This window comes from Panthera tigris, chromosome B1 (genome assembly GCF_018350195.1).
Source record: "Panthera tigris isolate Pti1 chromosome B1, P.tigris_Pti1_mat1.1, whole genome shotgun sequence".
Classification (NCBI taxonomy): domain Eukaryota; kingdom Metazoa; phylum Chordata; class Mammalia; order Carnivora; family Felidae; genus Panthera; species Panthera tigris.
The window spans coordinates 59,801,113-59,814,644 of NC_056663.1; the positions used below are offsets into that span (position 1 = coordinate 59,801,113).

The 13,532-nt window shown below is 37.7% G+C and overlaps 1 protein-coding gene across 1 annotated transcript in view; it reads left to right on the plus strand.

Annotated features, from left to right (window-relative positions):
- The first annotated feature begins 2,668 nt into the window (after positions 1-2,668).
- Positions 2,669-13,532, plus strand: part of LOC102953951 (DExD/H-box helicase 60) — a 182,791-nt gene continuing 171,927 nt past the window's right edge. The window contains exon 1 of the mRNA XM_042983654.1: positions 2,669-2,770. The gene's annotated coding sequence lies outside the window, so the exon portion shown is untranslated. The remainder of the gene's footprint in view (positions 2,771-13,532) is intronic.

Here is a 13,532-nt window from a genome sequence, read left to right on the forward strand (position 1 = left end):
CTGTACCCTATTGCTTTGTACTTGACTTCTTTATAAAAAAACGAGTTCATTTAATTCTTTAACAACACTTTGAGTTAGGTCTTATTATCCCCATTTTACAGATGGGAAATTGAGGCTTGTTAACTATAATTCACCATGTTGAAGCTAATATGTGGTGGAATTGGTATTGGATCATGTGAATCAAAATACTCGTTTGTCACCATGAAGCTGTGGAGTTTGGGAGGTCTAAAAAGTGATGAAATGTGAATAGGCAGAGCTAATCTGAAAGCAATGAAGTCGTGTTAATGGATTTTAAATCGGGGAATGACAATTAGGTTTACCTACTAGAGAAATTACCCTGGCAGTAGAGTAGAAAATGAAATGGAGAGAATAGTCTGGAGTCAGGAAGTGAACAGATTGTTGCAATAAGCCGGATGACAAAGCATGAAGCTCACTAGTCAGTGGAAGATGTAATAGAAAAGAGAATATACAGAGGCGCCTGGGTGGGTAGCTCTGTCGGTTAAGCAGCCAACTTCAGCTCAGGTCATGATCTCATGGTTCATGAGTTTGGAGCCCGCGTCAGGCTCTGTGCTGACAGGTCAGAGCCTGGAGCCTGCTTTGGATTCTGTGTCTCCCTCTCTCTCTGCCCCTCCCTCCCTCTCTCTCTCTCTCTCAAAAATAAACAATAAAAAAATTTAAAAAAGGAAAAAAGAATATACAATTTAGATATGTCATGAGCTAGAATTCACTGAGTGTTGAGGAAAGTGAGGCTTCCAGGTTTCTTACTTAACTAGTAAGAAATATATAATGGTGACATTAATCCTGATTAGGAATATAAGAAGAAATATAGATTTGGAAGAGGATAGTGTAGCTGAAATCAAGAGATACTGGCATAAAACCTTGAATATTGCCAAGATGCTAGTAAGTCAGTACTAAACAGTGTTGTTTGGATTTGGCAACCAATAGATCATCAGTGGTACAATTTGGCTGATGAGCTGTAGGGAAGATTTTGGTCTAAAGGTAGACCAGATCAATCACATTTGGGTATCTGAAAGGGACAAAGTTGAGATGGTGAATGTATACTCCTATGAAATATCATGATGGAAAGGAAGAGATGAAATAGGGCACAGGTTCATTCTTATCATTGTTGCAAGCATGAAAGTGATTTGATTATTTTAATGGAATGGATGATAAATGCCAGTTATACTGAATTCCTGTTTCTGCTGTAACAAATCACCACAAACTCATTGGCTTAAAACACATAAATTTGTTCTCTTATAATTTTGTAAGTCAAAAGCCTAAAATGAAGGTCTTAGCAGGGCTGTTACTTCTGAGGGTTTCAAGGGGGAACATGTGTCCTTACCTTTTCCAGCTTCTAGAGGGTTGCCTGTATTTCTTGGCTTGTGACATCCCCCTCTATAAGCCAGCAGTGTCTTCTCTCCCCTCTGACCTCCTCTCTAAGGATTCTGGTTCACCCTCAATAATCCAGGATAATATCTTCATCTCAAAATTCTTAATCACATATTCAAATTCCCTTTTGCCATGTAAGTTAACATATTCACAGGTCTGAGAATTAAGACATGGACATCTCTGGGAGAACAATATTCACCCCACCACACCAGTAGACAGATTAATGATGTGGGACAGATTAATGATATGATTAAAAGATAATGGGGTGAGATTCTTGAGAAAGCTGGAGTCAATCAAATCCAAATCAAAGGGGGGTAGTTGTTTTGTGTATGGCGTACCATATGATCTTCTCAGACTAAGTAAGGATATAGAGGAAAGCATCAGACAGTTGAGAGGATTCTCTTTGAAATAGATATGCATGCTGAGGGGATTTGAAGAGAACAGTAAAATGCTGTAGAGTTTTAAGGACCACTATAAAAAAATAGAGCAGTCATGGTCATAAGCAATAAATTTGAGGTGATAGCTATTAGGCAATTTCTCTCAATGTCCTGGCACAGGAGAAGGATGGTTTGATTGGTCCAGATGATCAAATTGCCCGTAAAGAGGAAAGTCACAGGGTGAAGCAGCTGAGGATGTTAATGAGAGAAAGGTTAATGAGAGAAAGAGTGCCCACCCTGCAGCTCTTCAGGTCACAGGTAAGGAGTGGGGGGTGCCCCGGGGCTCCTGGTGAGCTAGTGGGAGGGTCAAGGTAAAGGGTGTCCTTAGGGATGGGCCTGGAACAGAGATGTCCTGTGGGGGTTCTATATCTTCTTTGTCACTGGAAAGATTCAACACGGAGGTGGCCCGAGGCTGCTCTGGGGACTCTGATGGGGCAAGGTGGGGGATCTGGGGGGTGCTCACTAGGCGAGTGAAGGCCCTGGAGGCGTGAGGAGAGGCAGAGGAAAGGGACGCAGGTGAGGAGCACAGGGTCTGGAATCAGAAGGAGAGGGGCGAGCGTTCAGGCTTTTAAGGGGACCTCTTCAAAGAAAGGGTGCTGGGATCTGGGGCCTTGAGGGGAAACTAAGGGAGGTCGGATCTGAGCAAAACCAATATGACCAGCTTCCTCTTCCTGTCCTCGACATAGATCTTTTTCATTGCGGAAATGAGCTTTTATCCGGTGTTCTCCCTCTCTCTTCTCTTGTGTTTACAAAGTTGCATTTATAAATTCATATTTAATTTCTCAAGGTTTTCCATAATCAAAGAAGGTGACATCAACTACGAAGGGGCCTTGGGAATGGAGCGCCTAACAAACTCTTCTGGAAGAAGCAGGGCAAAGGAGACTACCACAGGCAGAAGCAGTTCCTGTAAAGGCAGAATTAGAGGTTCGAAAGATAACACGGAGGTAACACGGATCTTTACGGTTTTGAGTAATTTCCCTGAAAGCCATAACAGATCAGTCAGTGAATCTTGGGTTTGCAGTTTGAAGTTTAGTGCAGGTGCTGGTAGTTGAGGGTGCTAAAATGATTCCAGGATGAGTTTCAGCTTCCAAGGTCCTTGCCTCTCTGCTATATCCAAAGCTTTTGGGAATTGTTTGGGATGTATCCTGCCTGATATTCTACTCAGAAACAGGTTTATGTATATATAGCTTCTCTCATTCTCTCTCTCTCACTCTCTCACTCTCTCACTCTCTCACTCTCTCACTCTCTCACTCTCTCATCTATCTATCGTCATCATCTATCCACTTACCCATCCATTTTCTTCCAAATACCATCACGTGGGGGTTAGAGCTTCAAGATATGAATTTGGGAGGATATAAACATTCAGTCTTCAATGTCCTCTTTGGGTGATATTTCTGGACTCCCTGTTGTAAAAAAAAAAAAAAAAAAAAAAAAAAGAAAAAGAAAAAAAGAATGCTAGAAATAGCATACTTACTTCTTTTTCCACCCTCTTTTCTTTTTATGTTTCCTAAATTGGTTAGTAATATTGGTCTCTTTATATTGTCAGTGTTTAAAATATTACATTGCATTCTCTTAAGTTCATTGTTATTTTCCTATAAATTGAGTCTAAAACTTAAAAAAAACAATAAAAATCACTATAACATTCTAACTATATACACATTCATTATGGAGTCAAGTTTTGTAATTAGACCCAAATAGTAGGAAATGTATCCTATGTCATGAAAACTTGCTTATTGTAGACTTTTCAAAGCATGAAAGGATGTTAAAGACATTGGTCATGTGTCAGAGCTTTCAGTGTTCATCATGATGATAAAAGAGCTTACATAAATCAGCTCAAATTATGTCCAGGTACTCTTTAAGCAATTTATGTATTAACATATTTTATCTTGACAATTCTCTAGAACAATATTATTCCAAATTTGCAGATGGGGGGAACTGAAGCAAAGAGAGTAAGCAACTTGCCTCAGTTCACACAACCTATTAGATGGAGAATTAAGAATTCACTTCAATCCAGACATCCTGGTTTCAGAGTTCATGCTTTCATTTGCCTTACTGTACTGCTTCTCATTTCTATTCCTTCATAGCTAAAATGTCTATTTGGCAGATTTTAGATTTTCTCTTTATTTTTGGTGCACTGAAATTTTACCAGGATGTATCTAGTTGTGGGTTTCTTTTTTTCATCAACTGTGCCTTGTTTTACAAGAATTTTTAAAATCTAGGGACTCGTATCTTCTTTTAGCCCTGGGTCAGTCTTCTTAAATTACATTTTGTCATATTATATTTTTGATTACTTTTGTTACTCATTTTGGTATCCCAGTTGTTTCCTCCCGTTAAATGGGTTATGTATTTCAATCTGTCCTTCAAATGTCCAAATGTTTCCTTGGTTTCTATTTCTTTGTCTTTTCCTCTGTATTTTGGGAGATTTCTGTACTCTATATTTTAGTCCCCAACATGGGACTCAATTTTATTGTTCAGCAAACTATTTTATATCTACAATTATACTTTTACTTTTCAAGAACCCTTTCTTCTTCCTGTATTTTTTCTTTTCACTAGCAGTATATTCTGCTTCCTATATTCAATATCTTTTTGTTTCTCTATGAGACTACTAGTTGGAATTTTCTATAGTTCTTTTCTGACCTCTAAATCATCTCTTTTCTTATAAAGTAGGTGTTTTTCAATATGTTTACTTATTTTGCTTCTCTTTATTTTTGGTGTTTATTTTCTGTCTGATCATTATTTTCTGTCTGACGATCCTTTTATATTCATATTATAAATAAATGCAGTGGTTAGTAAAATGACTGACTTGGGTTTCCCTAACCTGTTTCTCCCTTAAATAGGATGAAGGCTAATTATGGACTCTTAAGTGTGTGTTTGGGAATTTTTAGGGAAACTCTCCTGTAGATTGTGTGTTTAGGACCCCAGATCATCACACAGAATTTAAAGATTAGCATAAATATCTGAAAATAATTTTTAACATAAATTTTTATAATGGAAATCTTTGAGCATGACTAGAATAATGATGTGTTCATATATTATACTTACATTAGTATTATCATGAATTTAACAACTACAAATGGACTATACTGGTATTTCAGATACCTTGGGTCACTTTATAGTAGATGTCGTAATATTTTGAAATGGTGAACAACTCTTGGGTTAAGTTCCAAATAAGACAAAGGATAATCTTCTTTGGTGTACACAGGATTGCATAAACTCCATTATATCAAAACTGTGTGAATAAGCTGTATTTAAAAGTAATATAAGGTTTAATTCTAGGATTAGAAAATTATGTCTATTTGTAATCTACATGAATGTCCAGTGAGGCAGTCAAAATTTGTACAAGATACAGGGGAATTCTTTACAATAGGAACTATCTGTGATTTGCAAGACATCTAATATTTCTGTACCCTACCATTAAATGCCAGCGTCACTTGGAAAATTTTCTAAAATGTCCCTGTAGGGCATTGCCATGTTTGGGAACTGTAAGGCTATAATTTTCTCTCCTCCTGTTTGTCTACCAATCTTATCCCATTTTATTTTCTATGGTCCAGGAATTCCTTTTTATTTCCTGTACAATTATGAATACATAATACTAAACATGAGTACATTTTCTGAAATTTCAGTGAAATCTTGGGAGGAAAGGGAGGCAGAAATTTCCTTCATCCTACAGAAAGTCTTCTGTTATCTGTTCTTCCCTCTTATCTTCCTTCTCCTCACAGACTGCCCAAACCTCAAATGTGCTCAAGTCTTTTCCATCTTAAAAAGACTGGCATGGATTTTGTACTCTCCTCTGCCTAGATTTCTATTTCTATACTTTAACTTAAGGAACAAACTTGTTGAAAAAGTAGATGAGGTTTAACATTTCTGCCCTTTCTCTTTCACTTTTTCTTCAAAACTTTCCTCTTTTACTGTCAGTTTTGCCCTCCATATAGCCATGCTACAAGGAACAGACAATGTCATCTTTCAAAAATATAAATCAGATCATGTCACTCCCTCTCTTCATTGTGCCCTGAACTCTGATTATACTTAGAATGAAATTCCTACTCTATGTCCTATCCTGATGAGTCAACCCTGGCCTAACTCTCCAGTCTCAGCTTATGTCACTCTACTTATTTCCCTCTGCGCCAGTCACAGCCGACTTCTGTCATTTCCTAGAGCATAAGTAGCGTTTTCCCTACTGATGTGCTATTTTGAGTTTCTTGCTGAAATGCTCTGTCCGTGGCCCTGGGCATGGCTGTTCCATTTTTTCCTTCCGTTCTCATCTGAAATGTCATTTTCTTGGAGGTATCTTTCCTAATAATCCCATCTAATTCTTTATAACCCTCTTATTTATTTATTTTTTCATGGCACTTACTAGGGTTTTTAAAAATGTAAATTTTGTTTATTTTTTCCTGTTCTCTGACCGCAGGCACTGCTTTTGTCTTTTGTGTCACTGTATTCTTATCCCCAAGCACAGTGCCTGCCATAGCAGTTGCTCACTAAACAGTTGTTGAGTAAGTGCATTCTGTCCCTTCTATTTCACAGAGCATGTACTTGCTTTGGTATAAATACCTTCCTACTTAACTCTTTCATTTCTTCGTGGCATTTGCCACTATCCTTTCGAAAACTCTTTCCATTCTGTACTTTTCTTGGGCTTCATTTTCTCTTTTCTGTTTAATCTCAATGACTCATCTTCCTCCTCTAGTCCCTTAAGCATCTGTGTCCTGAGGTGGGGAAGAGCTTAGTACAATTTGAAGAACTAGAGGGAGAACAGCATGGCTAGTCTGAAGTGAGAAAGTGAGTTCTCCCAGAAGCAGATCCCAAGACAAGGGATTGAGTGCAAATAGTTTATTTTAGGAGTGGTGGGGAATTTATTTTGGGAATGGCAAGGAGTCATCGGTAGGCAGATGAGGTAGACAGGAAAGGGAAGGCAGCTTTTAACAGTTTTGTCATGAAGCAGGTTTCACAGCGGGTAACTAATCCTTAATCCTACTGGGAAACTTTAGAAGCCAAGGTAGAATCTACACCACACAAATATTTCACCTGGGGATGAGGGAGCTGGGTTATTTATACGCGGAATTCTGTTAGTGACCCTTTGTACAATTGTGAGTAATTAATTTCCCACACTTTTTGTCTGAAAGGCAAGCCCATATTCAGAATAGATATCACTCCCAATAAGGAAGAATTGCTGCTTTTATCAGTGTGGAAGGGATCTAATGGAATCAACTTTTCCCAAGTGGCTGGTTGGTCTCCATGGAGGGTAGTACCAGATCAAGGGCTCTACTTAGGTCTCTGCTGCTGGTAGGTTTCATATTCAGCAGTGGAAACAGCCAAAGCGCTGTGGTGGAAGAGGGCACATTCTGTTGGGCACTTGCGTAGCCTCCCTCATTGCTCCTACAACTACTCTGTTCACGGCCCATTGCGCAAGCTCTAGGAGGCAGAGGATAGAGACTGGCTGCTATCTACTGGATGTATCATCCTATCTACTTGATTGTTTAGGCTCCTGACTAGGGAATGATCTCTAATGGGTGTGAACTTGAGACACAAAGAACTGCACAGTTTGTATCCACTATCGTAGTTTGAGCCACAAACTTGTCTCCTAGATAACTTTGTCTGCAATTTTTCAAACTTGCTTCTTCCAGGCCCCTGATGAACTGGCCAAATTATTTGTTTGTTCCTGCTTATGAGGATGTGTGTATGTGTACCTCCAACCACTTTTCCTTCCATAATCAAATGATGACCAGAAGCACTGCCAGAATCCTGTCCACCAGGAGGATTTCCCCTCAGCACTGTCTGTCATGGTTACTGCTATTTAAGCTTGTCATGCCAACACCTGTTCATCTTGGTTTACAACAACATATTGAACTGATAAACCAAGAACTGGGCTCAGGCTTTTTCCCTTCTTCTCTGTCAGCTAGGAGTAGGGGACCCCATATTAGGCCAGAGGTTGACCTGAAAGAGAGAGAGGAATCAGAACAACAGAGGTGACACGTGTTATCTGTTTGTGTAACCCACTTATGCCCCTTGGGTATATTTGGCCATGATCTTTAACGTATCATTTCCATCATTCAAGTGGATACTGTACTGCCTGCCTGTGATTTGGAAGATCTGATGACATTCAGCCTTTGATAGGTGTCTCTCATTGCATAGTCACTTGATATGCCATGGTAAAAAACAAAAACAAAAACAAAAACAAACTCAGTTGCATTCAGGGCCAGCAGAATACCATGAGTTGCTGTGTAATAACTTTATGGTATTCCCTAACACGCCCCAACTTCCCAACACTTCTTTGAAGCTCCCCCTCATCAGTGCAACTTTCCCTTTAAAAATTAGCAACCAAAATCCGTCCTCTGATGCTTCTAGTCTGATGATGACACTCCTGCTCAATGCTCCTGCAGATTTTTGTGCTATGCTACTTCTGTCAGAGTCTTCAATGGATTGTACTATAGTGGTTGATTTGCTTCTCTGTAAACCTCATGCATTTTTACTATTTTTTAACAAGCACAACACTCAGCAAAAAGTAGGTGTTCTGTAAATGTTTGAAGGGGGATAGACGTATGAACAAGGAACCAAGCCCAAATGCTGCGTCTATGAATTATTCCCCAACCATCCCAGCCCACAGTGATTTCTTCTATCTCTTATCTACACCAATTTCTGCAATTATCTTTAGTACTCAAGTGACTCGCATATTTTTATGTCTGAACCTGAAACTGGCTCTATTTTCAGGGTTCTTGGTCCCAAGATCCACCATGCATGTTGTTGCCCCAGCTGGGATCCAAGGGGTCATCCTGGATACCCCCAACTCACCCCTCCCTCTCTATATGGACTTATTACCAAGTCATGTCAAATTTACCTTCAAAATATCCCTCAAATAAATCCATATCTCTTAGTTTTAAATATCATATTAAACGCAAACCACCATCATCTTTCCCCAGAACTATTTCAATAGTTTCTACACACCTTCCCATCCAATACGTTCTCTGAATGGAAGCCAGAGTAATGTTTTCCAGATGCAGTACTGTCTAATCAAATTACAACTACCTTAATACCCATCAATGGCTTATCTTTGCTCTTAGGGTGAAAACGAAACACCACTGTAACATTCCTCAAAAGACTCTGCAGAGCCTCTTGTCTCATCTCTGACACAAACTGATTCTTCACTTTCTCTGCTGCAGCCACACTAACTTCTTTTTTGAATCTAGTACTTTCCACCTTGTTTCCTGTCACAGGAAATGCTGTTCTCTATGTCAGAAATACTTTTTTACTGACTTTTTTTTTTGACACATTAACTATAAGGCAGTCCTGATTCTTCAGACCTTAGCTCAAGCATTAATTCTTTAGGGAAGCCACCCATGATCTCTGTGCATTTTGTGAATTTGTGGTTTAAAATTTTTGGTATGATTATTAATGTCTGCCTGTGCATTAGATCTTTTTCTCTGTGAAGGATGTTACCATACCTTTTTTTGTTCATTCTGTTTGTTGTAGGAATAAGTGCACTTCTTATTTTTCTTCTTTTATTCCAGGGCTGCCATTTACATAAAATATAGCCATCCTAGAGGTGCCAGAATAAAAGACATTAGCCATATTTAGTAATTGTCAGTTCTATTCTACAGCCCCAATAGCAGTAACAATCAGTGATTTTCAATCTTGATATTTACACTTTATAAAAAACAACAATCTTGTAAGAAGCTCTGATTCAATATATTAAAAATAATTGGATTGCCATCTCTCCTTTACTTAACAGTAACTCATAATTAACTTCATCACATAATTAACTCATCATTAACTTCATCACATTGCAGAATCTTCTAATCCTTAAAAAAAAAGACCATTTTGAACCCTCAATATGTAACAGATATATAATTTAGAGTGACATGTTGCCAAAAGCTAGGTAAGTGCTGTTGAAATAAAAAATAAAGAGCTCTGAAATTTTATATTGTGTATTCATATATCTGTAAAGTGATATCACTGTAAAATGATAAACATATAAGTGATAATTCAACATACTTCTGGGAGCAAGTTAGTGATGGTGGGGAAAACATCCTTTTTCCTGTAGTTGTCAATAGCTGTCAATGACCAGATTATATCCTAAATCCCTTGTGCAGACTTGCACACTTGGGATAAATGTCACTTGATTGTGGTGTATAATTTTTTTATTCACTCTTGGATTTGATTTTCTAGTATTCTGTTGAGGATTCTTGAATTTACATTCACGAGAGAAATATTGGTCAGTAGTTTTCTTATAGTGACTTTGTTGGTTTTGGTATTAGGGTAATGTTGGCCTCATGGAATGTGTTAGGAAGTATTTCCTCTGCTTCCATTCTCTGAAAGAGATTTTAGACGATTGGTATAACTTCTTCCTGACCTGTTTGGTAGAATTCACCAGGAAACCCATTTGGAACTGGTGCTTTCTATTTTGGGAGGTCATTGATTATGGATTCAATTTATTTAATAGATATAAACTTGTCCGGATTATCTATTTCTTCTTGTGTGAGTTTTGGCAGATTGCATCCTTTAAAGATCAGTCCATTTCATCTAGGTTGTCAAATTTATGGGCACAGAATTGTTAAAGGTATTCCTTGATTATCTTAATGTCCACAGGATCTATAGTGGGGTCCTATCATTTCTGATATTAGTAATTTTTGTCCTCTCTTTTTTCTTAGCTTGACTGGAGGCTTATAGGTTTTATTGATTGTTTTCCCCAAAAAACTAGCTTTTGGTTTCATTGAGTGTCTCTATTAATTTCCTGTTTTTAACTTCATTAATTGCTGCTCTAATTCATATTCTTTCTTTTCTTTTGCTTGGTTTGGATTTACATTGCTCTTCCCTTTCTGGTTTCCCACGGCTGTGATATATTGACCATAGCCAAAATCAAGAGTTACATACTTAACCTACTGAGCTACTCAGGCACCCCAGTTTTATTCTTTGTTCAGTTGTGGTTATTTTATGTTCTATGTACTTTCACATGAATTTTAGAATCAGCTTGACAATTTCTATTTTTAAAAAAAGTTGAATGGATTATAATTGTTATTCATTAAATCTTAGATCAATTTAGAAAGTTTCAATTCATGAATATGTTATACATCTGCATTTATTAGATCCTGTCTTTTTTCATCATTGTTTTATAGTTTTTAGTGTGGAAGTCTTGCACATCTTTGGTTATATGTATTTATAAATATTTAATGTTGTTGATGTTATCTATTAAATTTCTTAAAAAAATTTCCTTTTCTGCTGTTAGTATATAGAAATATAATTGATTCTTATTGACCGCATATTCTGCAATTTTGTTAATCTGTCTTATTAATTTTATTCACTCATTTACCTTTCTTAGGATTTTCTACATGTCTTCAGTGAACAAATATATTCTTATTTTTTCTTTTTTGATTTTGTGTCTTCTTTTTCTTGCTTTATTCCACTGGTTGGTACTTCCAAAAGGTTGAAGTAGAGTGAGTAGGTATCTTTATTTCATTTTTTATCTTAAAGGGAAAGCTTTCATTATTTCCCCATTAGGTATTGTGTTAGCTGTAGTTGTTTTGTAGGTACCATTTACCAGATTGAGGAAATCTTTTTCTATTATTAGTTTTCTGAGAGTTTTTTCATGAACAAGTGTTAAATTTTTTCAAGTTATTTTTCTACATGTATTAAAATTATTATGTTTTTCTTCCTTTATGTTTTTTAACTTAGTGAATTACATTGATTGTTTTTGAGTATTAATTCAACTTTTTTCCTGGGAAATTTTTTTTTTTCAATATATGAAATTTATTGTCAAATTGGTTTCCATACAACACCCAGTGCTCATCCCAAAAGGTGCCCTCCTCAATACCCATCACCCACCCTCGCCTCCCTCCCACCCCCCATCAACCCTCAGTTTGTTCTCAGTTTTTAACAGTCTCCTATGCTTTGGCTCTCTCCCACTCTAACCTCTTTTTTTTTTTTTTTTCCTTCCCCTCCCCGATGGGTTTCTGTTACGTTTCTCAGGATCCACATAAGAGTGAAACCATATGGTATCTGTCTTTCTCTGTATGGCTTATTTCACTTAGCATCACACTCTCCAGTTCCATCCACATTGCTACAAAAGGCCATATTTCATTTTTTCTCATTGCCACGTAGTATTCCATTGTGTATATAAACCACAATTTCTTTATCCATTCATCAGTTGATGGACATTTAGGCTCTTTCCATAATTTGGCTATTGTTGAGAGTGCTGCTATAAACATTGGGGTACAAGTGCCCCTATGCATCAGTACTCCTGTATCCCTTGGGTAAATTCCTAGCAGTGCTATTGCTGGGTCATAGGCTAGGTCTATTTTTAATTTTCTGAGGAACCTCCACACTGCTTTCCAGAGCGGCTGCACCAATTTGCATTCCCACCAACAGTGCAAGAGGGTTCCCGTTTCTCCACATCCTCTCCAGCATCTATAGTCTCCTGATTTGTTCATTTTGGCCACTCTGACTGGCGTGAGGTGATATCTGAGTGTGGTTTTGATTTGTATTTCCCTGATAAGGAGCGACGTTGAACATCTTTTCATGTGCCTGTTGGCCATCCGGATGTCTTCTTTAGAGAAGTGTCTATTCATGTTTTCTGCCCATTTCTTCACTGGGTTATTTGTTTTGCGGGTGTGGAGTTTGGTGAGTTCTTTATAGATTTTGGATACTAGCCCTTTGTCTGATATGTCATTTGCAAATATCTTTTCCCATTCCGTTGGTTGCCTTTTAGTTTTGTTGGTTGTTTCCTTTGCTGTGCAGAAGCTTTTTATCTTCATAAGGTCCCAGTAATTCATTTTTGCTTTTAATTCCCTTGCCGTTGGGGATGTGTCGAGTAAGAGATTGCTACGGCTGAGGTCAGATAGGTTTTCTCCTGCTTTCTCCTCTAGGGTTTTGATGGTTTCCTGTCTCACATTCAGGTCCTTTATCCATTTTGAGTTTATTTTTGTGAATGGTGTGAGAAAGTGGTCTAGTTTCAACCTTCTGCATGTTGCTGTCCAGTTCTCCCAGCACCCTTTGTTAAAGAGACTGTCTTTTTTCCATTGGATGTTCTTTTCTGCTTTGTCAAAGATGAGTTGGCCATACGTTTGTGGGTCTAGTTCTGGGGTTTCAATTCTATTCCATTGGTCTATGTGTCTGTTTTTGCACCAATACCATGCTGTCTTGATGATGACAGCTTTGTAGTAGAGGCTAAAGTCTGGGATTGTGATGCCTCCTGCTTTGGTCTTCTTCTTCAAAATTACTTTGGCTATTCGGGGCCTTTTGTGGTTCCATATGAATTTTAGGATGGCTTGTTCTAGTTTCGAGAAGAATGCTGGTGCAATTTTGATTGGGATTGCATTGAATGTTTAAATAGCTTTGGGTAGTATTGACATTTTGACAATATTTATTCTTCCAATCCATGAGCAGGGAATGTCTTTCCATTTCTTTATATCTTCTTCAATTACCTTCATAAGCTTTCTATAGTTTTCAGCATACAGATCTTTTACATCTTTGGTTAGATTTATTCCTAGGTATTTTATGCTTCTTGGTGCAATTGTGAATGGGATCAGTTTCTTTATTTGTCTTTCTGTTGCTTTATTGTTAGTGTATAAGAATGCAACTGATTTCTGTACATTGATTTTGTATCCTGCAACTTTGCTGAATTCATGTATCAGTTCTAGCAGACTTTTGGTGGAGTCTATTGGATTTTCCGTGTATAATATCATGTCATCTGCAAAAAGCGAAAGCTTGACTTCATCT